This window comes from Nomascus leucogenys, chromosome 1a (assembly GCF_006542625.1).
Source record: "Nomascus leucogenys isolate Asia chromosome 1a, Asia_NLE_v1, whole genome shotgun sequence".
NCBI classification, from domain to species: domain Eukaryota; kingdom Metazoa; phylum Chordata; class Mammalia; order Primates; family Hylobatidae; genus Nomascus; species Nomascus leucogenys.
Genome location: NC_044381.1, coordinates 51,825,165 through 51,848,234, shown reverse-complemented (window position 1 = coordinate 51,848,234; position 23,070 = coordinate 51,825,165). Strand labels below are relative to the sequence as shown.

The following is a 23,070-nucleotide window of genomic DNA, read 5'->3' as shown; positions in this document are numbered from 1 at the left end:
CTCTGGCTCACAAGTGTAGCTTCCACAATAACATTATTGTACAGGATGTAAGGATAGAATATATTTTGTAAAACCACACCAAATTTTGTTGATTTACATCAGAAGTGCAAGGGAGTAAAGACTAGATGAATTTTTAGATTTTTTTTAAAAAAAGAAATATAGTTGTAATCCCAGCACTTTGGGAGGCTGAGGCAGGAGGATCACTTGAGCCCAGGAGTTCAAGACTAGCCTGGGCAAAAAGTGAGACTTCCTCTTTACAAACAAGCAAAAAAATTAGCCAGGTGTGGTGGTGCACCTGTAGTCCCTGCTACTTGGAAGGTTGAGGTGGGAGGATCACTTAAGGCCACGTGGTTGAAGCTGCAGTGAGCCATATTCATGCCACTTGAGTCGGAATAACCAAGTGAGATCTTGTGTCAAAAAAGAAATACAGTTATGTAGTCATAGTGATTACAATTTCAACAAAGTTTTGCTACACAGGCATGTCATTGCAATCTACATGAATGGAGAGACAAGAATGATTTGTTATTGAGAGATTAACTGATGACTTCCTGCTATTCACCAGACTTATCCTGGTCTCCTATATCATGGCCAAATTAAGCCCCAATTGGCCAAAAGTGAAATTGAAAAAAAATCTGTGTTAACTCAAAGTATGAATTCACAAAAGAACAGGAGAAAGATGATGAGAAGGTATTAGTTTCCTATGGTTGCTATAACAAGTTAGCACTTTTGGGGCTTCAAACAACACAGATTTATTATTTTACAGTTCTGAAGACCAGAAGTCCAACACAGGTCTCACCGGGCTGAATCAACTTTTGGCACAGCTACATTCCTTCCTGGAGGCTGTAGAGGAGAATTTGTTTTCTGCCTTTTGTGACTTCCAAAGACTGCCCACTTTCCTTGGCTTGTGGCCCTCCACCTCTTCTGTTAAAGCCAGCAACATTGCACCTCTGTCAGTGAACTTTATCACCCTCTGACCACAACTGAAAAAGGTTCTCTGCTTTTAAGACTCATGTGATTAGATCGGGCACGGTGGCACACGCCTGTAATCCCAGCACTTTGGGGGACCGAGGCAGGCAGATCACTTGAGGCCAGGAGCTCACGACCAGTCTGGTGAACATAGCAAAACCTGTCTCTACTTTAAAAACTACAAAAATTAACCAGGCAGGCTCCTATAATCCCAGCTACTCGGGAGGTTGAGGCATGAGAATCGCTTAAGCCCAGGAGGCGGAGGTTGCAGTAAACTGAGATGGCGCCACTGCACTCCAGCCTGAGCAACAGAACAAGACTCCCGTCTCAAAAAAAAAAAAAAAAAAAGACTCATTAATTAGATTGGGTAACTGGATAATTCAGGCTGCTCTCCTTATGTCAAAGTCCTTAATCTTAAAATCACATCCATAAGGTCCATTTGCCACAGAAAGAACAATTTCACAGGCTTTGGCATTAGGATGTGGACATATTTGGGTATCCATTATTATTTTGCCTAATACAAAGAAGAAGGAGGAGGAAAAGACATACTGTGAATTATTAGAGAGATGACTTATAAATAATTAGAAAAGAAAATGAGTATCGAGAGCCAGTATAAATTCATTAAATCATAGCAGTTATTTTCTTATGTAACAGAGTTACTAGGCAAATAGATTTGGGGAATGCCAGAGACAAATTGATCCTCCGGTTTTTCTCTTAGGATGTGCTTGTGGAAAGATAATAGCATTTGTGTAAGGTGTCAATGCAGCACGTCTATTCACAACTCATTAAACAACTGCTGAAAACTGGGAACAGGCATAAACCTGATGAAGGTCTCCTGGTGTGTCATGGGGCTGTCTGTCCTTGGTCCATCTATCTGTAGCATGACCAGCAACCAGGATGAAGACTTAAAGGTCAGGTGTATCTGATCTGCAGGTGACACAACAGTATATAAATCTAAAGAAAATCTCAATACACTGGGAAGATAAGATGAACACACATGAACTGTTACAATAGTAAACGTGAAGTCTGAAATGTCAGGGAGAAAATCAGTTGAATAAAGGAAGGATGGGACGGAGTTTGGTGTCAGTTTCTGTGGAAAATTAAAAATAAGGCTGGGTGCGGTGGCTCACGCCGGTAATCCCAGCACTTTAGGATGCCGAGGTGGGTGTATCACCTGAGATCAGCAGTTCGAGACCAGCCTGGCCAACATAGTGAAACACTGTCTCTACTAAAAAATACAAAAAAATTACTCGGGAATGGTGGTGGGCACCTGTAGTCTCAGCTACTCGGAAGGCTGAGGCAGGAGAATCGCTTGAACTCAGGAGGCAGAGGTTCCAGTGAGCCGAGATCGCACCATTGTACTCCAGCCTGGGCGACAAAGAGAGACTCTGTTTCAAAAAAAACAAAAAAAAAAAGCAATTGCCGTGTCTGTGAAAGTAAAAATTATATTAAGTGCATCAATTAGCAATTTTTTTTTTTTTTTGAGACGAAATCTTTCTCTGTCCCCCAGGCTGGAGAGCAGTGGCACGATCTCTGCTCACTGCAACCTTTGCCTCCCAGGATCAAGAGATTCTTGTGCTTCAGCCTCTCTAGTAACTGCGACTACAGGCGTGCGCCCCTACATGTGGCTAAGTTTTGTAGTTTTAGTACAGATGGGGTTTCACAATATTGGCCCACCTCAGCCTCCCTGTGTGTGAGCCACTGTGCCCAGCCCAATAGCAATTTTTTGAGCATCTACTATATACCAGGTACTGCGCTAAGGAGCTTTACATGTCATATATTTTCACCCTCACCAAAAAAATCTATAAGGAAATAATGATTATCTCTGTTTCACAGATGAAGTTAGGGTTCAGAGACGTGAAGCAACTAGTCAAAGATTACAAAATCATCTATCCATATGAACTTGGGTCTGACTCCAAAGGCAAGTGTTTTCAAAAGGCCAAGGAATTGTAGTTGCATTAGAAAAAGTCAGTATCCAGCCGGGCGCAGTGGCTCATGCCTGTAATCGCAGCACTTTGGGAGGCCAAGGTGGCTGGATCACCTGAGGTTAGGAGTTAGAGACCAGCCTGACCAACATGGAGAAACCCTGTCTCTACTAAAAATACAAGATTAGCCAGGCGTGGTGGTGCGTGCCTGTAATCCCAGCTACTCGGGAGGCTGAGGAAGGAGAATCACTTGAACCCGGGAGGTGGTGGTTGCAGTGAGCTGAGATCGCGCCATTGCACTCCAGCCTGGGCAACAAGTGTGAAACTCCGTCTAAGAAAAAAAAAAAAAGTCAGTATCCAGGTCATTCTAGAAAACATCTGTGATAGATTTTCTATTTTGATCTCCTCACTTCAAGAGGGGCTTTGACAAACTTGAATGTGTTTAGAGGAGTGTGACCAGGGTTCTGAGTGTTTTAGATGCTAAATCATATGAGGAGTAATTGAGTGAACTTGGTATGTTTTGCCAAAATATCTTGAGGTCAGGGTAGATAGCACAAAAACTTAATACTCCCTAAAAATATTTGAAGACAGAACAAAATTTTCTCTTCTGGAAGTAGTGCAGAGGCAATTTCGATTCAAGAGAACTTGATCATAACGATTTATGTCATGAAGTCGCCATTCAAGGACAGGCTTAGTGTGAGTTTCTTGGAAGTGGCGACCAAAGTGCTTTCATCTTTGGAGTTAAATAAGTGGTGCTTGGCAAGAACAGGTGCTCAATTTGTGTCTGTTGAATGCATGAACAAGTGACTTTGTCAGGGACATCATACAAGATATTAGCAAATTGAGAAGCAAGTTAGAAGAGGTGAACTTTAGAGTTATTTTGAAGTTCGGGATTTTTCTTTGATTTTAAATTGTTGACTTAAGATAAGTAGGGGAAACAAGCTCTGGGTCTGCTGCCTTTTTTTTTTTTGCCTCATTGGTAAGTCAAAGCAAAATTCTAACACTGACTGATACTAAATTCTAATGACCTGAATATCAACATCAAAAGTATTTCATATTTGCATTACGAATGGGTTTCTTTCTAAACACGTTGACATTTTAATTGTTCCTTAAAAGAAATTGTTTTTAGAGACAGGGTCTCACTTTGTCACCCAGGCTAAAGTGCACTGGTACCTGCACTTTAGCTCACTGCAGCCTTAAACTCCTGACCACAATCGATCCTCCCGAATCACTGAGATTACAGGCACAAGCCTGTAATGTGCCCGGCTGACATTTTAATTGTTCTTGAGTTGCCCCCACTATTTTTTTTCCTGCATTCTTGCAGGGTTGATTGGCTAAATCATAAAAAAACAAATTAAATTTGCAATCTAACCTATTTCTGTAAACAAGCTGGCAGTATAAGGGTCCTGAGGGGTTGTAGCTACGACAACAGCCGCCTAGAATGAAGTGGAATCTGTTTAGAGGGCTCATGTAGGAAGTGAGTCATACATTGTGGAGCAGTGAAGATGACCAGGAGGATACAGACAGGGAAGGGGATATCACAGAACTGGCCCAGAGTCAGTGTGACCTATTTTATAATCTGAAGAACTCCAATAAAGGCTACTATCTAGCTTGAATGTATTCAAAATAATGTTGAGGCCATATATATGTATGTCAAAATCCTATCTTTAATACAACCAAATATGTTAATATTACTTATTTGTGGTTCCAGTGGAGCAGACAGCTGAATTTCTCTTAATATTTTTGCATATCTTTTGTGCTTTTTTTTTTTTTTTTTTTTTTTTTTTTTTTTTTTTTTTTTTTTTTTTTTGAGACAGAGTCTCGCTCTGTCGCCCAGGCTGGAGTGCAGTGGTGCAATCTCGGCTCACTGCAAGCTCTGCCTCCCGGGTTCATGCCATTCTCCTGCCTCAGCCTCTCCGAGTAGCTGGGACTACAGGCACCCGCCACCACGCCCGGCTAATTTTTTTGTATTTTTTTTTTTTTTAGTAGAGACGGGGTTTCACCGTGGTCTCGATCTCCTGACCTCGTGATCCACCCGCCTCGGCCTCCCAAAGTGCTGGGATTACAAGCCTTTTGTGCTATTTTGATGCTCAGCTATTGGACCCCGCTAGTTGGATCCCATTAAGTTAGCAAGACTGCTATCCTTTTAGATCCATCCCCCACACACCAGTATTTTATACTCAGTTATTTTGAACCCCTGCCATTTAACTCTTTCAAAGGTTATTATAATATGAGACCATGTCACCATAGGCATATAGAAGTGACTTATATGTAGAGTTATTTAGCCCTTTGGAATGTGCCTCATTGGAATTTAATCCTTAAGAATTTCCAAGTTATTTGTCATTACATTCATTCTAGCTAACAACCACTTCCTCCTTCATCCTGGTGCCTGAAATTTCCACTTTTAGGGTTATTCTTTAGTTTTCAGATAACTCTGTTTACTTGGGAAGAGTAATCTACTAAAGCACCTTGATAGAGTTAGTTTATCAGATTAGTTTGCCTCTCTTTCCTAGCATCCTTTGTGTATCACTCAGGGTCTCTTTAGGAAACTGATGGCATTTTCAAGCTGAATAATTGGGGATATATTTATTTATTTATTATTTTTTGAGATGGAGTTTCACTCTTGTTGCCCAGGCTGGAGTGCAATGGTGCGATCTTGGCTCACCGCAACCTCTGCCTTCTGGGTTCAAGTGATTCTTCTGCCTCAGCCTCTGGAGTAGCTGGGATTACAGGCATGCGCCACCACACCCGGCTAATCTTGTATTTTTAGTAGAGATGGGGTTTCTCCATGTTGGTCGGGCTGGTCTCGAACTCCCTACCTCAGGTTATCCGCCCACCTCAGCCTCCCAAAGAGCTGGGATTACAGGTGTGAGCCACTGTGCCTGGCTGTAATTGGGGAGATTTTAATAAAAGAGTTATTTAAAAAGCGTGTATGGCTTAGGAAAAGCAAGAAGGACTAGGACAGTACCCCTGGCTAGTATCAGTGAGGCTTCCTTACCACACCTGGCCCTGATAGGTAGGGAGGGCCATTGCTGGAACTTGAAGAGGTAGTTGGTAGAGGGATGAAGCAGGGAGTGAGCTGGAGAATAAATAACTGGATGTCATTCTCCTCTCTCCTTCTACCTACTGGTAGCCTTTCTCATGAGCTAAACCAAAGCAAAACCAGAGGGCAAGGAAGCCCATTGGCATAGTCCATATAGGTCAATCTCCTGGGATGGGATGGACAGTGGATCTGGAGGGGCAAAAGGAAGAAATCTAGGACAACTTGTAACAAAGTTGATGTTCCCAGGGCACTGTGCTTGACCTCTTTCTTACACCAACTATTCCCCCATGCCATTTCTTTCTTTTTTTTTTTTTTTAACTGGAATTTTCCTCTTGTCGCCTAGGCTGGAGTGCAATGGCGCGATCTTGGCTCACCCCATCCTCCTCCTCCTGGGTTCAAGCTATTCTCCTGCCTCAGCCTGCGGAGTAGCTGGGATTACAGGCATGCGTCACCACACCCAGCTAATTTTGTATTTTTAGTAGAGACAGGGTTTCTCCATGTTGGTCAGGCTGGTCTGGAACTCCCGACCTCAGGTGATCCACCACTTCAGCCTCCCAAAGTGCTGGGATTACAGGTGTGAGACACCGCGCTCGCTCCCCCGTGCCATTTCCTTTTTTTTTTTTTTGAGACGGAGTCTCGCTTTGTTGCCCAGGCTGGAGTGCAGTGGCGCAATCTCGGCTCACTGCAAGCTCCGCCTCCCGGGTTCACGCCATTCTCCTGCCTCAGCCTCCCGACTAGCTGGAACTACAGGCTAATCATGCCATTTCATTTATGGTTTTTACTACTCCCCTCAGTCCATATGCCAAAGTCCAAATAAGTCCACCTGGTCTTTCCATATGCACTTAATCCTCAACGTGCCCTGAGCAAACTCATCATCATCTCTATGCCCTTTATCCAACCTGCTTCTCCTCCCGTATTCTGTATCCTAGTTAAGATATCACTATCCTGGTGCCCAAGTCAGAAATCCAAAAATTATTTCATACCATAATCTTTCCCTTAGCCCCAATATCCAATCATCAATCCTGCTGATTTTACCTCTAAACTATTTCTCCATATAGCTACTTTTTTTCCACTCCCGCTTTTCTGGTTTAGGTCATCACTGCCTCTTATAACACATCTCTTGGCCTCTAGTGAGTTCCCTCTTGAAACAATTGGTCACATTGCTATCAGAGGGTGCATTTAGAAATAAAATATATTTCATTCATTCATTTATTTGGAAGTGATGTTGTGCTAAGCACTGGACATTTGGGAATGAATAGATATGTTCTCTGCATTCAGTTGTATCTCGTGGTAGAGAGACAGAAGTACAGATTGATAGGTGCAATGACAGAATTATAAACAAGGCACTTAGCTTATAATAGGGCTAAGGGTGGTGGAGAAAGCAACACCTACATTTAGCCCTGAACGACTAACAGGGGTTAACCAGGTGAAAAGAAGGAGGAGAGACAGCCAGGGAAAGAAGTTTCAGACTATGTGTGCAAGCTGGTACAAGTTCTGGAGTGAGAGAGGGCATAAAGAGCTGGAGGAATTTAAAGTAATATATTGTGTGTGAAGCAGAAAGTGTGAAATCAGTATCAGCTGATGAATTTTGTCGAGGACTTTGTCTCAAAGATTATGGAGACCCCTGGAGGACTTTAGGTTGAAGTTTGGCATGATCATATTTGTGCTTTGGAGGGATTATTCTTGCAGTTATTTGATGAATAGACTTGAAAGGGGATAAGACTAGAGGCAAATTAGCCGACTGAACTAAGGAAGTGGCACTGGATATGGAGTGATCAGAACTATATTAAAGTGAGATTATTTATAGGGCACATTAAAAGAGACTGAATTTGGAGGATAAAGGAGTGAAAGGAAGCAAGACTGATGCTTAGGACCCTAGCTTGAGCAATTGGGTGGACAGTGCTAGTATTCAATAAGGTAGGAAATCTGGAAAGATGAGGTGTAGCAGAGTCAGGTGATTAACTTGATTTTGGACATGCTGAATTTGTGATTCCTATGGGCCATTTTCGTGGAGACGAGTCGGATGCTCATGTCTAGATTTTCAATTATGATAGAAGATGAAATTTTTCAAGGAATGCCTATTGAATGAAAATAGGCTCCAGGAAGGACCAACATATAAAGCTTATTGGAAGAAAGAAAGAATAAGTGTTTAGTAAACTAGGAGGAAAAATTTTCAGTTCACTTTATCAAGGTCCGCCTCCCAGGTTCATGCCATTCTCCTGCCTCAGCCTCCTGAGTAGCTGGGACTGCAGGCACCTGCCACCACACCCGGCTAATTTTTTGTATTTTTAGTAGAGACGGGGTTTCACTGTGTTAGCCACGATGGTCTCGATCTTCTGACCTCGTGATCCGCCCGCCTCAGCCTCCCAAAGTGCTGGGATTACAGGCGTGAGCCACTGCGCCCTGCCAAGGCCAAGTTCTTACGTTAAAACTTTTCAACTTCATCTCAGGCCCATTCCCAACTTAACATTTTAAGCTCTGTTAGTACCAAACTGCTGCTGATCCTCCATGTACATTGGGTCTCTGTTTCTTGGATGTCCATTTACTGCTTGCTTTCAGTGTTTGCTTTGCCTGAAATACCTGTTCTTTCTCCCCCTCCTCCTCCTTCTCCCCTCTTCCTCCTTCTTCTTTCCTCCTCCTCCTCCTTCTCTCTTCCTCCCCCTCCTCCTTCTTCTTCTTCCTCTCCTTTCTACTTATCCTTTCTTCTTTCTTCTTTTTTTTTGTAGAGACAAGGTCTCCCTGTGTTGCCTAGGCTGGTCTTGAACTCCTGGCCTGAAGTGATCCTCTCACCTTGGACTGCCAAAGTGCTGGGATTTGGCACCACTGAGCCAAATCCCAGGCATGAGCCACTGAGCCTGGCCTGTTCTTCCTTCTTTATATGCTTAAAAACCTTCCAAAATTATCTCAAGATTATCCACTCCAGGAAGAACTTGAGCCTCATTGATTGAATTGGTGTACTTCTCCTCCCTTCCTATAGCTTTTTCTTTATGTGTCTATCCTAGCACGTCTCACACAGTATTGAATTCATCTGTCCACCTGGCTCATCATACAAATTTTTCCATGAGTTCAAGGATCATGCTGCATGCTGGATTCCCCAGGAAGCTGATTCTGAGATGGAGTTTAGTGTACTAAATATTTATGTGGGCCTTTGGATCATCACCTGTGGAAAGGAAGAGAAGGAAGCAGGAATGGACCTAGGGTGAAGTGAAGCTCTGATGCAAACCTGACAGCTGCCTCACCTGACACCATGAAGAGCTCTGGAGCTAGAATAGCCTTTCATTGTTCTGAATTGGTGTGAGGTAGCTAGGTCTTTACACCCCAGCCACCACCCATTATTGGGTATGGGCCAACAAGGAAGGGGCATGACCATGAGTGATGCAGCTCTGCAGCTGAAGCAATAACTGAAGAGGCTGACAGCTGAGGGCCATCTGCTGACACTCCCTGCAGCTGGGCAGCACATCCTTTCTCAAAAGGGGATCAAGGCAGCTGCATCTCCGTGTCCGCCATGGACTATATATTTTTTTTTTTTGCCTTCCTAGGTCCTCCCATAGTATATGGCACATAGTAGGCAAAACTGGAGGTCTGTAGGGCAAATTCAGCTAGTAGATGAGTATTGTTTTTTCACCCCCAACGGGATTTTTAAAAATTAGTTGTCAACATTTAAAAATAAAAAGATTTCACATTGAAATTATCATACTTTCTAGCTTTTCTTGAAAAATCAAAACATCTGGCAACATTACATCTTTTTCTGAGATGGAGACTGTGGGCTGGAGCTGAGCCAAGGTTGTCCTCAGACAGGCTTGTGAGCTCAAGGTCTGCAGACACACACCTTCCCCAGTCCTTGAGGCATGGAGCCCTGCCTGCTGCATCCTGTTACGTTACCTGTTACCTGTAGTCCTTTGAGTTTGCCACCCCTATTAGTTATTAAAGAAATGTTTATTGAACTGAGCAAACATTAACATCACTGCATTATACTTCTCAAGGGATATTCATGTACACTCATTTATTTAATCCTTAAAACAACCCTGAAAACTAGGTGGTATGGTCACCCCCATTTTACAGATGAGGACACTGAATCCCAGAGTGGCTCAGTGATTGCCCAAGGTCTCTAGCTGGGAAAGTGGTAGGATTATGACTTGAAATAAAATAAAATGTTTTTATTTTTAATCCTGTAATCCTCCCACTGTGACACCTGAGGGCCCTGGGATGTTACCGCTGGAGAACAATCGGGTAGACCTAGGTTTTAACTAATCTTGGCTAGGTGGGAAGAAAAAATCTTCTTAGCAAACTAAAAATACTCAGCAAGAAAGAAATTGGAATATTTCTAAGTTGGCAGCAATGACTGGAAAGGAGACTATTCTTTAAGGACCTTCTTTTTTTCCAGATGGTTTCAAAGGAATAAAAAACAATTAGAGCTGCAAGGGAGAGTGGGAGACAAGACAAGGTTGGTGATCAAAGGGGAGAGCTGTGTAGGAAAATAGCAACATGGCAGCATTTCACACATAGCCACACACACTGAAAATGTGTCAACAACGCCAGGTCATTGGTAACTGCCAAGAATAAGACTGAAATAGATTGTTAAATAAGACACAGTATTGCCGAGGCTGAGTTGTTTGCCTTCCTCAAAAGGACAAAATTCTGAGAGATGTAATGAAAGAAAATTTAACCAATTTACTAGAAATATGATGACTCCAGTGCCAGATATGGATTATAATGTTTTTCATTACACTAAACTTGAATAGTTAAAAGGCTTTGAAAATAACATTTTTCTTCTCTACATAATTTTCTTTCTTTCCTTTCTTTCTTTCTTTCTTCTTTCTTTCTTTCTTTCTTTCTTTCTTTCTTTCTTTCTTTCTTCTCTCTTATCTTTCTTCTTTCTTTCTTTCTTTCTCTTTCTTTCTTTCTTTTTCTTTCTTTCTCTTTTTTCCTTCCTTCTTTCTTTCTTTTTTTTTTTTTGAGACAGAGTCTCACTCTGTCACCAGGCTGGAGTCCAGTGGCGCAGTCTCGGCTCACTGCAAGCTCCGCCTCCCAGGTTCACGCCATTCTCCTGCCTCAGCCTCCTGAGTTTGTTTGTTTGTTTGTTTCTCTCTTTCTCTCTCTCTCTTTCTTTTTTTTTTTTGACAGGGTCTCGTTCTGTTGCCCAGGCTGGGATGCAGCAGCACAGTCACAGCTCATTGCAGCCTCTACCTCCTGGGCTCAAGCAATCCTTCCAACTCAGCCTCCCAAGTAGCTGGGACTACAGGTGCGTGTCATCATGCCTGGCTACTTTTTTTATTATTTTATTTTGTAGAGATGGGGTCTCACTCTGTTACCCAGGCTGGTCTCCAGCTCCTGTGCTCAAGCAATCCTCCTGCCTTGGCCTTTCAAAGTGCTTGGATGGCAGGTGCACTCAGTCCACACAATTTTAAATAAAAGATTTTGTTTTTTAAAAAGAAATTTCCTTTTTATTAGAAATAAAGTTATTGGCTTCATTCTTTAAAAAAATTTTATTGATATATAATTGTACATATTTATGGGGTACCTGTGATATTTTGATATATGCATTTAATGTGTAATGATCAGATTGGGATCTCTCTCACCTCAAATAGATATCATTTCTTTGTGCTGGCAACATTCCAAATGTTCCAGCTATTTTGAAATATATAATATATTATTGATAACTACAGTCACTCTGCTGTGCTATTGAATACTAGAATGTATTCTCTCTATATAACTATTTCTGTACACATTAACCAACTTCTCTTCATCCCATCCTTACACCTCTAAAAAACATTTCTTTTTGGACAGGATCTAACTATGTTGCCCAGGCTGGAGTGCAGTGGCACAATCTTGGCTCACTGCAGCCTCTACCTCCTGGGCTCAACCAATCCTTCCACCTCAGCCTCTTGAGTAGCTTGGGACTTCAGGCGTGGACCACACCTGGCTAATTTTTGGTAGAGATGAAGTTTCACCATGTTGCCCAGGCTGGTCTCAAACTTCTGGGGTCAAGTGATCTGCTCTCCTTGGCCTCCCAAAGTGCTGGAATTATAGCTGTGTAATCTACTGTGCCTGGACTAAAAAACATTTTAAAGTTTAATTTGTATGTTTACAGAATACTTATTTCAGACAGGAGAGATTTCAAGTATATAGATATAAAGATGAAGAATATAAAATTGTATAATCATAATTTCCATCACATTGTGTAAATCATATAATGAAGTCTCAGAGGTGACTTTACTGCTTTGTAATTTGAATTCACCTGTAGATTTTTAAAAACTAGAGCTTGGAAACAGTTCTTGAAAACATGATTGATATGAGTTTTTGGTGGAGGAAAGCATAGCTATTATATGAAAAATTACTAACAGCAATTTCCTTAGGTTTCATTAGTTGATGTAAATAAAATATAGTTAGATAATCTTTTACCACAGTGTAACTCTATCTATCTATCCACCTGCCTACCTGCCAATCTATCTGCCTGCCTATATTTTAGGGATACATACTCTTATGGAACGATTTGTGTTCCCTGCCAAATTCATACATTGAGGCCCAAACCCCTAAAGTAACTATATTGGAGATAAGGCCTATATGGAGGTGATTAAGGCTAAATGAGGTAATAGGGTGAATCCCTAATCTCATAGGACTGGGGTCCTTATAAAAACAGGAAGAGCTAGCAGAGTGCTCTCTTTCTCTCTTCCTAAATGCACACAGAGGAAAGGCCATGTGAGAACACAGCAGGAAGGCAGCTGTATAAAAGCCAGGAAGAGAGGCCTTACCCCAAACCACCCTGCTGGTATCATGATCTTCGGCTTCTAGCCTCCAGAGCTGTTGTTTCAGCTACCCACTCTGTGGTATTTTGTGATGGCGACCTGAGCAGACATATATAGCAGAAGTGGGAAGATATGCTTCGGGGTGATAAACACCACATTAAGATAGGGCCTAACTCCAGGGCCAAGAGTGGGAATGAAACAGAAGACAGGTGAGCATGGGGGCCCAAAACATTGCAGAGTTTTAAAGCTAAACATGATCCAGTTTCTACTAAAATTCTTTCTTTTTTGGGGGGGGTGGTTTGGTGGGGGGACAGGATCTTGTTCTGTTGTCCAGGCTGGGGTGCAGTGGTGCAATCTCGGCTTACTGCAACCTCCACCTCTCAGGTTCAAGTGATTCTCCTGCCTTAGACTCTGGAGTAGCTGGGATTACAGGCGTGTGCCCCCACACCTGGCTAATTTTTGTATTTTTGTAGAGATGCGGTTTCGCCATGTTGGCCAGGCTGGTCTCAAACTCCTAACCTCAAGCAATCCACCCACCTCGTCCTCCTAAAGTGCTGGGGTTACAGGCGTGAGCCACTGCATCTGGCCTTAAAATTCTTCTTTAATCAAAACGACCAAAGTACACTTTGGCTCCTGTGTGAGAAATAGTATGAGGCTGGGGGTGGTGGCTCACACCTGTAATCCCATCACTTTGGGAGGCCGAGGCAGGCGGATCATGAGGTCAGAAGTTCGAGACCAGCCTGGCCAATATGGTGAAACCCCATCTCTCCTAAAAACAAAAATTAGCCAGGCATAATGGCAGACGCATGTAGTCCCAGTTACTAGGGAGGCTGAGGCAGAAGACTCGCTTGAACTTGGGAGGCAGATGTTTCAGTGAGCCAAGATCATGCCACTGCACTCCAGCCTGGGCAACAGAGCAAGACTCCATCTCAAAAATAAATAAATAAAAATAAAAGAAATAGTATGAACAGGGACCCAGCGCAAGGAGACACCAATTAGGAGACTGTTACCTTAGTGCAGGTGAGATATTATGGTAGCCTGGATTAGGGTGCCAAGAATTCAGAGGTGAAAAGTAAACACATTCAAGGCAAAAAAATAGAATATCCAATGCAATTTTGAAAATGAGCAAATTTGAGGGACTCATACTACCTGATTTCAAGCCTTGGAATAAAGCTATAGTCATCAAGACAATGAATATGGGTGAGCAGATAGACACACAGTTCAATAAAATGGAGTAGAGACTTCATATAGATTCACAAAAATATGGTCAGTTGATTTTTGAAAAAGGTACAAAGCCAACTCAATAGATAATGAATAGTGTCTTCGAAAACTGGTGTTTGAACAATTGGACATCCATGTGCAAAAAAAAAGAAAGAAAAAAGTAAACCTTGACTTATACTTCACAGTTTATACAAAATTACCTCAAAATGGATAATAGACATCAATGTAAAACATAAAGGTTTTGAAGAAAATCTAGGAAAAAAATCTTAATGGGCTTGAGTTGGCAAAGATTTCCTATATATGATACCATAAGCAAGATTTATATGAGAAAATCTACCATAATTAAATTTTTGGCTTTGTCCAAGTTGCTGTTAAGAGGATACAAAGACAAGTCACAGGGTGGGAAAAAATACCTACACATCCTATATTTGACAAAGGGTTTGAACTTAAAACATATAAAGAACTCTCAAAACTCAACTATAAGCAAGAAAAAGCTGATTGGGTGCAGTGGCTCACGCCTGTAATCCCAGCACTTCGAGAGGCCGAGGCGGGTGGATCACCTGAGGTCAGGAGTTCAAGATCAGCCTGGTCAACATGGTGAAACCCCATATCTACCAAAAATACAAAAATTAGCCAGGATGGTGGCACATGCCTGTAGTCCCAGCTACTTGGGAGGCTGAGGCACAAGAGTTGCTTGAACCTGGGAGTTGGAGGTTGCAGTGAGTAGAGATCACTCCACTGTACTCCAGCCTGGGTGACAGAGCAAGACTCTGTCAAAAAAAAAAAAGAAGAAAAGAGAAGACAAGAAAAGAGAAGAAAAGAAAAGAGAAGGGAAGAAAGAAGAAAGAAAGAAAGGAAGGAAAAAAAGGAAAGAAAGAAAGAAAAGCAAATTTTGACAGTTACTTTACCAAAGAAAATGTATAGATGCTATGTTAGTTCATTTTCACAGTGCTATAAAAATGCTACCTGAGACTGGGTAATTTGTAAAGAAAAGAGGCTTAATTGACTCACTGTTCCACATGGCTGGGGAGGCCTCAGGAAATTTACAATCATGGCGGAAGGTGAAGGGGAAGCAAGGCATGTCTTACACGGTGGCAGGAGAGAGGGCAAACAAAGAAGAACTGCCAAACATTTTTAAAGCCATCAGCTCTCGTGAGAACTCCCTCACTTTCATGAGAACAGTGTGGAGGAAACCACCCCCATGATCCAATCACCTTGCCTCAGGTCTCTCTCCTGACATGTGGGATTCCAATTCGAGATGAGATTTGGGTGGGGACACAGAGCCAAACCATATCAGATGGCAAGTAAGTTCATCGAAAAATTCTCAACATCATTAGGCAACCTTATTTAGAAGATAAATAAAATAAAAATCAAGCAACCTTACTAGACTCTCATATAGGCCCTCCTTCATAAATACCCAACTTACGGCTTTTGATCACAAATCCTTTAAGGAAGGAATACTAGTTTTCCAAAAATCCAATGGAGGGAGAAATGAAGCTAAAAATGAGTGTTCTCAAAAAATAACAAATAATAAGGCCACGCATGGTGGCTCACGCCCGTAATCCCAGCACTTTGGGAGGCTGAGGCGGGCGGATCACAAGATCAGGAGATCAAGACCATTCTGGCTAACATGGTGAAACCTCGTCTCTACTAAAAAATACAAAAAAATCAGCCCAGCATGGTGGCGAGTGCCTGTAGTCCCAGCTACTCGGGAGGCTGAGGCAGGAGAATAGTGTGAACCAGGGAAGCGGAGCTTGCAGTGAGCCAAGATCACCCCACTGCACTCCAGCCTGGGCAACAGAGTGATTCTCCATCTCAAAAAAAAAGAAAAAATGAAATCATCAAGTGAAATTCATTTATTTATAAAGAATATTTATTGATTTCCCACCTAATATTATTAGTTAAGTTTCCAGTTTTTCTTCCTGACAGGAAAAGCAGCTATTCTGGGTTGTTGATTCAATTCCTTTGCAGTGTAATGCTTACTAATTGGCAAAGTTGGGGGTAAGATGGGTATTCTTTTGTGAAAGTTAAGGAACCTGATGATGACATACACATTTTATCTTTTTTTAAAAAAGAAGATCTCACTCTATTGCCCAGGCTAGGGTGCAGTACTGTGATACACTCCAGCCTGGGCAATAGAGCTTTGAGGTTACAGCTTGCTGTAACCTCAAACTCCTGCACTCAAGCAATCCTGTTGCCTCAGCCTCCTGAGTAGCTGCAACTACAGGCATGTGTTATCATGACTAACTAATTTTTAAAAAATGTTTTATAAAGACCAAGTCTTGCTTTGTTGCCCAGGCTGGTCTTGTGCTCCTGGCTTCTAATGATCCTTTTACCTTGGGGTGTCAAAGCACTGGGATTAGAGACATGAGCCACTGCACCTGGCCGTGTTTTTAACTAGAGGGTGGAATGTATAAACACCCTTGAGTATGACCCAGTTTTTTCTAATGCAGTACTTTCATGTTTGTTTTTATATACAGGTGCATTTATAGGTGGTCCAACCTTCCCCATTCACCTCATGGAGTAAGGGTGGCTGATAGCTACTGTGTGCTCCACCCCTCTGCTTTCATGTCTTTGCTCCCCGCTGCCAGAATCCTTTTAAATGTAGTGCTGCAGGCAGCCAACAGCCACCACTCAGTGTATTCGTTTTCCAGGGCCGCCATAACAAAATACCATAGACCGGGAGGCTTAAACAACAGAGGTTTATTTTTCCCAGCTCTGGAGGCTGGAAGTCCAAGAGCAAGATGTTGGCAGTTTGGATTTCTCCTAAGGCCTCTCCTTGCCTTTTAGATGGCTGCCTTCTGGCTCTGTCTTCACACGGCCATTTCTCCGGGCTCACATATCCCTGGTGTCTCTCTTCCTCTTCTTACAAGGCACACCAGTTAGATTGGATTACGGCCCACCCTAATTGCCTCTTTTACTTAAATCATCTTTTTAAAAGACCTTTTTTTCAAATACAGTCACATTCTCAGGTACGAGGGGTTAGGGCTTTATCATACGAGTTTTGGAGTGACACAATTCAGTCCATAGCACTCAGATATAATCTATTTGCTATCTCTGCCATAAATGAAGATACCCTACTTAAAAAGAAATAGCCTGAAAATGTTTGCCAACCTCCTGACTAAAGTTCATTGCTTTGAGGATGAGAGTTCATTGCATAATCTCATCTTCAGGCGGGCTCCTGAGCTTATAGGGCAGTGCAGGGGGGAGGTATCCAGTGTGAGCAATACTCCCCTAAAGGATACAGCAAGGAAATAGGTTCTCATTGGAATTTGTGTCCAGGCATTGCTGCCTCCAGAGACAACCAAGGCCAACAGCCAAGTGTGCACTGCCCCTAAACACTGAGTCAGCATCACTGCACTTGGGAGGGTTCCTCTACCTCCTTAGGTTGGAGGAAAGCCAGGACTGTAAAACCAAAGAATTTGAGCCACAATGATTCTGTTACTGGAAAATATTGCAGTTATATTTGCACACACATGCACATAGATTAGAAAGGTATTTCACAACAATCTTCATCTAACATTGTCACTGCAGAGCAACACTAATTCCTTATCACTTAAGACCAATACCCACAGGTTGAAAGCTAGAAACACTCCCAATATTCTGTATGTAAGAGCAAGGAAATTTCACTGAGAGAAGTGAGGAAAGGATATGTAAGGGTTACAGATGGGCATTCAGCAAACAAACTTTTACTTACGTTTCTCAGGATTGGCGCAGTCTCTGGGATTGCGCAACAGATACTGGCTGAAAACAGTATTCCTGAACCAGAGCAGTGACTATGCTCTGGCTACTTATTCTTACTTTTTTCCAGGTAACACATAATATTCTTTTTTTCCTTTTTGGGAGGTGGGGGTATGACAGGGTCTTGATATGTTGCCCAGTATGGTTTCAAACTCCTGGGCTCAAGTGACCCTTCCACCTTAGCCTCCCAAGTAGCTGGGATTAGAAACACATACCACCATGCCAGCTTATTCTTTAAGATGCACATTTTAGCATATCCGCAGTTGGACTTCAGTCTCGCAATAAACCTAAAATGTAATGTGCTCTTTCTGTTCCTTCTCTTCATCCTCTTTTCCCTTCTTTTTTTTTCTCCTCCTGGAAAACCCTTATTAAAGAACAGGTGCATTTTACAGTTGGTGTCTTGGAATTGAGGTAACACACTTCCAATTTGTTTGAAGTCTAGGTTGAATAAAGTCTTTAATAGTGTCTCAGTTTAGTTTTCCCCATTTCGTTGCAGAGTAGACCTTAATTATTTGCCCTCCAAAACTGGAAGGCACCTCCATGGTTCTGTGCACTGACGTCCTCTTTTATCTCAGATCTTAGTGGGACTCCTACTAGAGCCGTGTCCTGATAAAGCCCTGGGAAGGCTAAGCCTGACAAAGGCCATGTGATGCACAGGCAAGTGCCACCTTCCAGAAATGAACACAATGTCTTTGATGGCAAGGCGATGGCAAGGCGATGTAATCTCTCTTTGCTCCAAGTCTATGCAAATTTAGACTTCATTTAAGAGAAAACCTCTGTTTTGCAAAGGTACTGGTGTGTGTGTGTGTGTGTGTGTGTGTGTATGTGTGTGTGTGTGTGTGTATGTATGTGTGTATGTGTGTGTGTAATCTCCAACACAAAAAGTAAAAGCCACCATCTTATGGTAAGTTAGAATAAAAGAACCATTAGCTCTTAAATCACTGGAATACATTAAAGACTAATTACATCAAGAATAGTCTAGAAGTTAGTCTTCTGGAACAATCTGCTTCATAGATTAGCATGAGAGCTCATTTGCATATATGCTATAGACACATTTAAAAGAGTGTGTGTATGTGTATGTGTATATATAGCATATATGGCATATATAGCATTTTCAAGAGAGTAAACATCATGCTAATTCCTGTGGCAAAAGACAATTTCAGTGTTTTGCGATTTGACAATCGCCTCATCTTTGTAATACCATCTAAATTAGCATTTTAAAAAATCCCATATATTACTTAACAGAAAAGGCCTAAGTGGTATCAAAAGAGACTGGAGGCAAATTAAGTTTCCTTTTGTCCAACTTTGTGTCACTTCCTGCCTCCATAAATAGGGAAAGCAAAATATCTGTGCTTCTTATTCATGTACATCTGCCAAACCAATTAACACCTCCTGAATGTTATCTTAATTGCATTTATTAACATAACATTAACATAGCAGGGAGATAACATTCAGGAGGTATTAATTGGTTTGGCAGGCACTCTTGAATGGGGAGCATTGAGAAAGGCCCTTCTCAGTATCTTACTTTTCATTTTTTAAAATTTTTGTGGTGAAGAGGAAATGAGATTATGTTGAAAGAGAGAAAATATATCTTAACCAAAATGGTAGCAACATTCCTTGATTCTGCCTCTTTGTCAGCTTACCCAGTTGCTCTCTCTGCAACAGTGTCTTTGTGCAGTCCGGCTAAGATGGCTTAAGGTATGCTTCTGGGGGATGCACCAAACTACAGTGGTGAATTTTTACAGCATCTCAACTGCCTTACAAATAATCCAAATACGTTCCACTGATGAGAATTTAATAGGGCTCCTACCCTTATAGAATCACAAAACTATAGAATGTTGTAACTAGATTCATCCATTCATTAACTCATTCATTAGGCACTATTGAGCTCCTAGTTTAGTCCAGGGACTGTAAACTGCTGGTGGAAAGAGATAAACAGGATTCAACACCTGGCTCAAGAAGTCCAGCTGGCACAGGAATTGGACATGAGGACAGTAATTGCATGTGTTTGGCATTGGTAGCTGCCTGCTACATATTGATTGAGTGGATGAATTAATGAAATGTGATTATTTTGTTTCTATCTGATGGTGGTATAGAGGGTGGTGAGTGTGGGTTGTAGGGATATGGGTATAAGAAGACAAAAACTGAAGACAAAGAGATGATTGTGAAAACATTTGAAATCGTCAGGGGCTGAACTAAGATAGAAACCCTAGGCATGAAGAAGAGGGGGTAGATAAAGAAGTCCACATGGTAAAAATAACTACTAACATTTGTTGAGGATTTTCTTAGCATTTTGTATGAATTTAATTTTCTCAGCCACCATATAAGGCGGACCTGTTATTACACCCATTTTAAAGATGAGGCAATTGAGCCAGGCGCGGTGGCTCATGCCTGTAATCCCAGCATTTTGGGAGGCCTAGGTGGGCAGATCACCTGAAGTCAGGAGTTCGAGACCAACCTGACCAACATGGTGAAACCCCGCCACTTCTAAAAATACAAAAAATTAGCCGGGCGCGGTGGCGGGTGCCTGTGATCCCAGCTACTCAGGAGACTGAGACATGAGAATAGCTTGAACCTGGGAGGCGGAGGTTGCAGTGAGCTGAGATTGCACCACTGCACTCCAGCCTGGGCAACAGAACAAGACTCCGTCTCAAAAAAAACAAAAAACAAAAACAAAGATGAGGTAATTGAATGTGGTAGTCTGAATACTGCCGCCCCCATCCCCCAGGCTGCCACACCCTAATACCAGAACCTGTGAATATATTGCATTATATAGCAGAAGGGACTTGGCAGATGTGATTGAGTTAAGAATTCTGAGACGGAGAGATTTTCCTGGATTATCCCTGTGTGCCTGATGTAATCATAGGGCCTCTGTATGAGGGGGCAGGAGGATCGGTGTGAGAGCGAGACAATATAAGGACAAAAGCAGAGGTCAGAGAGGAGAGAAGATGCCACACAGCTGGCTTTGAAGATGAAGGGGCCATGAGCCCAGGCATGTGGATGGCTTCTAGAGGGGCTTTCCCTGGGCACTTTGTGTAATGAGACTCCTCCCAGTGACTCACCCTGTTCACTTTCTCTCCTTCCCTCCCTCCCTCCCTCCCTCCCTCCCTCCCTCTCTCTTTTTCTGTTCTTTTCTTTCTTCCTTCCTTCCTTCCTTCCATCCTTCCTTCCTTTCTTCCTTCTTTCCTTCCTTGCTTCCTTCTCTTTCTTTCCCTTTCTTTCTTTTTCTTTCTTTCTTTCTTTCTTCTTTCTTTCTTTCTTTCTTTCTTTCTTTCTTTTTCTTTCCTTCCTTCTTTCTTTCTTTCCTTCCTTCCTTCCTTCCTTCCTTCTCTCTTCTTTCTTTTTTTTTTTTTTTTTTTTTTTTTTTTCAGAGTTTCCCTCAGTTGCCCAGGCTGGAGTGCAGTGATGCAATTTTAGCTCACTGCAACCTCCGCCGCCCAGGCTCAACGGTTCTCGTGCCTCAGCCTCCCATATAGCTGGGATTACAGGCCCATGCCACCACACTCGGCTAATTTTTGTGTATTTTTAGTAGAGACAAGGTTTCACCATGTTGGCCAGGCTGGTCTTGAACTCCTGACTTCAGGTGATCCTCCCACCTTGGCCTCCCAAAGTTCTGGGAGTACAGGCATGAACCACCACACCCAGCCTCACTTTCTTTAGAGTGCTTATCTCTATGGGAAACTACTTTAATTGTATGATTATTATTATTATTTTTAAAGTTTCCCCCATTAGATTATTTTGATGAAGGCTATTTCTGTATTGTCTGCCATTGACCCAGTGCCTAACACTGTGCCTGACATAAAAAATGTGCTCAATAAATGTTTGCTAAAAGAATATAGGGAGGGAAGAAGTTCTCAAACTTGCTCAGGGTGGCATATTTCCTGGCTGGCAGGGTGTCCTCTGAGGATCTTGAGATATTGAAATACAGACTTATGTCGGGTGCAGTGGCTCACCCCTCTAATACTATCACTTTGGGAGGCTGAGGCAGGCGGATTACCTGAGCTCATGAGTTCGAAATCAGCCTGGACAACATGGTGAAACCCCATCTCTACTAAAAATACAAAAAAATTAGCCAGGCGTGGCAGCGTGTGCCTGGAGTCCCAGCTACTCAGGAGGCTGAGGCAGGAGAATTGCTTGAACCCAGGAGATGGAGATTGCAGTGAGCCGAGATCGCACCACTGCACTCCAGACCTTTCGACAGAGCGAGACTCCATCTCCAAAAATAAAAAAAAAAGAAAGAAAGAAATACATTCCTATAATCACTCTGTGGCATGGATTTGTGGCATGGAGGTACACTGCTTCAATTCCCCTTCATGAAGAATGTATTGGCTCAGCTGCTGGAAGCATGGTCCGCAGACAGTCTTTAGTTATTAGGGATTATCTCAACTGCAGAAAACTACCTTGCCCAAGTACACCCTTCTCGGGATGGCTCACACACAGTGGGTGATTGAGATGGGTATAGAGGCCTGGCCATTTCAGTCTAGTATGGGACAACCCTGACAGGCTGTTTTTAGCTCCAGAGCTCCTTGTGGGGTTGTCCAAGGCTGTCATTGGCCCACATTGCCTTTGACCTCTGCCCCACCCAGTACTGCTTCCACTGCCTTTCCACAGATGTTTATCCCAAGGACTCTCCTTAATAAATATCCTGCACATTAAACTCTGTCTTGGAGTCTGCTTCCTACAGACCCCAATCTTGAACAATCACTAAGTATAGAATTTTATCTTGAGCTAGATAATTATAAACAAGCAGAAACATAAAACTTAAGAAAAATGCATGGAAGAGTTTAAGGAAATCCTATCCATTAATTATTATAATTTCACTGATTTAGAAAAAGGCAGCTATTATTAAAGACTTCACCGGGCATGGTGGCTCACGCCTGTAATCCCAGCACTTTGGGAAGCCGAGGTAGGTGGATCACCTGAGGTCGGGCGTTCGAGACCAGCCTGACCAACATGGAGAAAACCTGTCTCTACTAAAAATACAAAATTAGCCAGGCATGGTGGCACATGCCTGTAATCCCAGCTACTTGAGAGGCTGAGGCAGGAGAATCTTTTGAACCTGGGAGGCGGAGGTTGCAGTGAGCTGAGATTGTGGCATTGCACTCCATCCTGGACAACAAGAGTGAAATTCCGTTAAAAAAAAAAAAGAATAAAGAAAAAGAAAGAAAGAAAGAAAAAAAAAAGACTCATCAGTGGAAGCCTTTAACACACTGATGTCCCCCAGCAACATGGCTTAACAGCTGGCAATTTTGATTTTCAGGAGCCTGTTCACAGCCAGAATTTAACATGTCATCTTTCTCCTAATCTGATCTCCTCGCTGGGCTTTCTGTGCCCATGAATGACACCAACATCATTTCAGCTGATCAGGCCCAACCCTGGGAGTTATCCTTCAGATCTCCCTCTCCTGTGTGCCCTAATTCACCAAGTC

At 42.4% G+C, this 23,070-nt stretch overlaps 1 long non-coding RNA gene across 1 annotated transcript in view; it reads left to right on the top strand.

The window, feature by feature from the left end:
* Nucleotides 1-9,622, top strand: part of LOC115835729 — a 78,124-nt gene extending 68,502 nt beyond the window's left edge. Inside the window, exon 4 of the long non-coding RNA XR_004030758.1 lies at nt 8,661-9,622. This is a non-coding gene — a long non-coding RNA (uncharacterized LOC115835729). The remainder of the gene's footprint in view (nt 1-8,660) is intronic.
* Nucleotides 9,623-23,070: the final 13,448 nt, after the last annotated feature.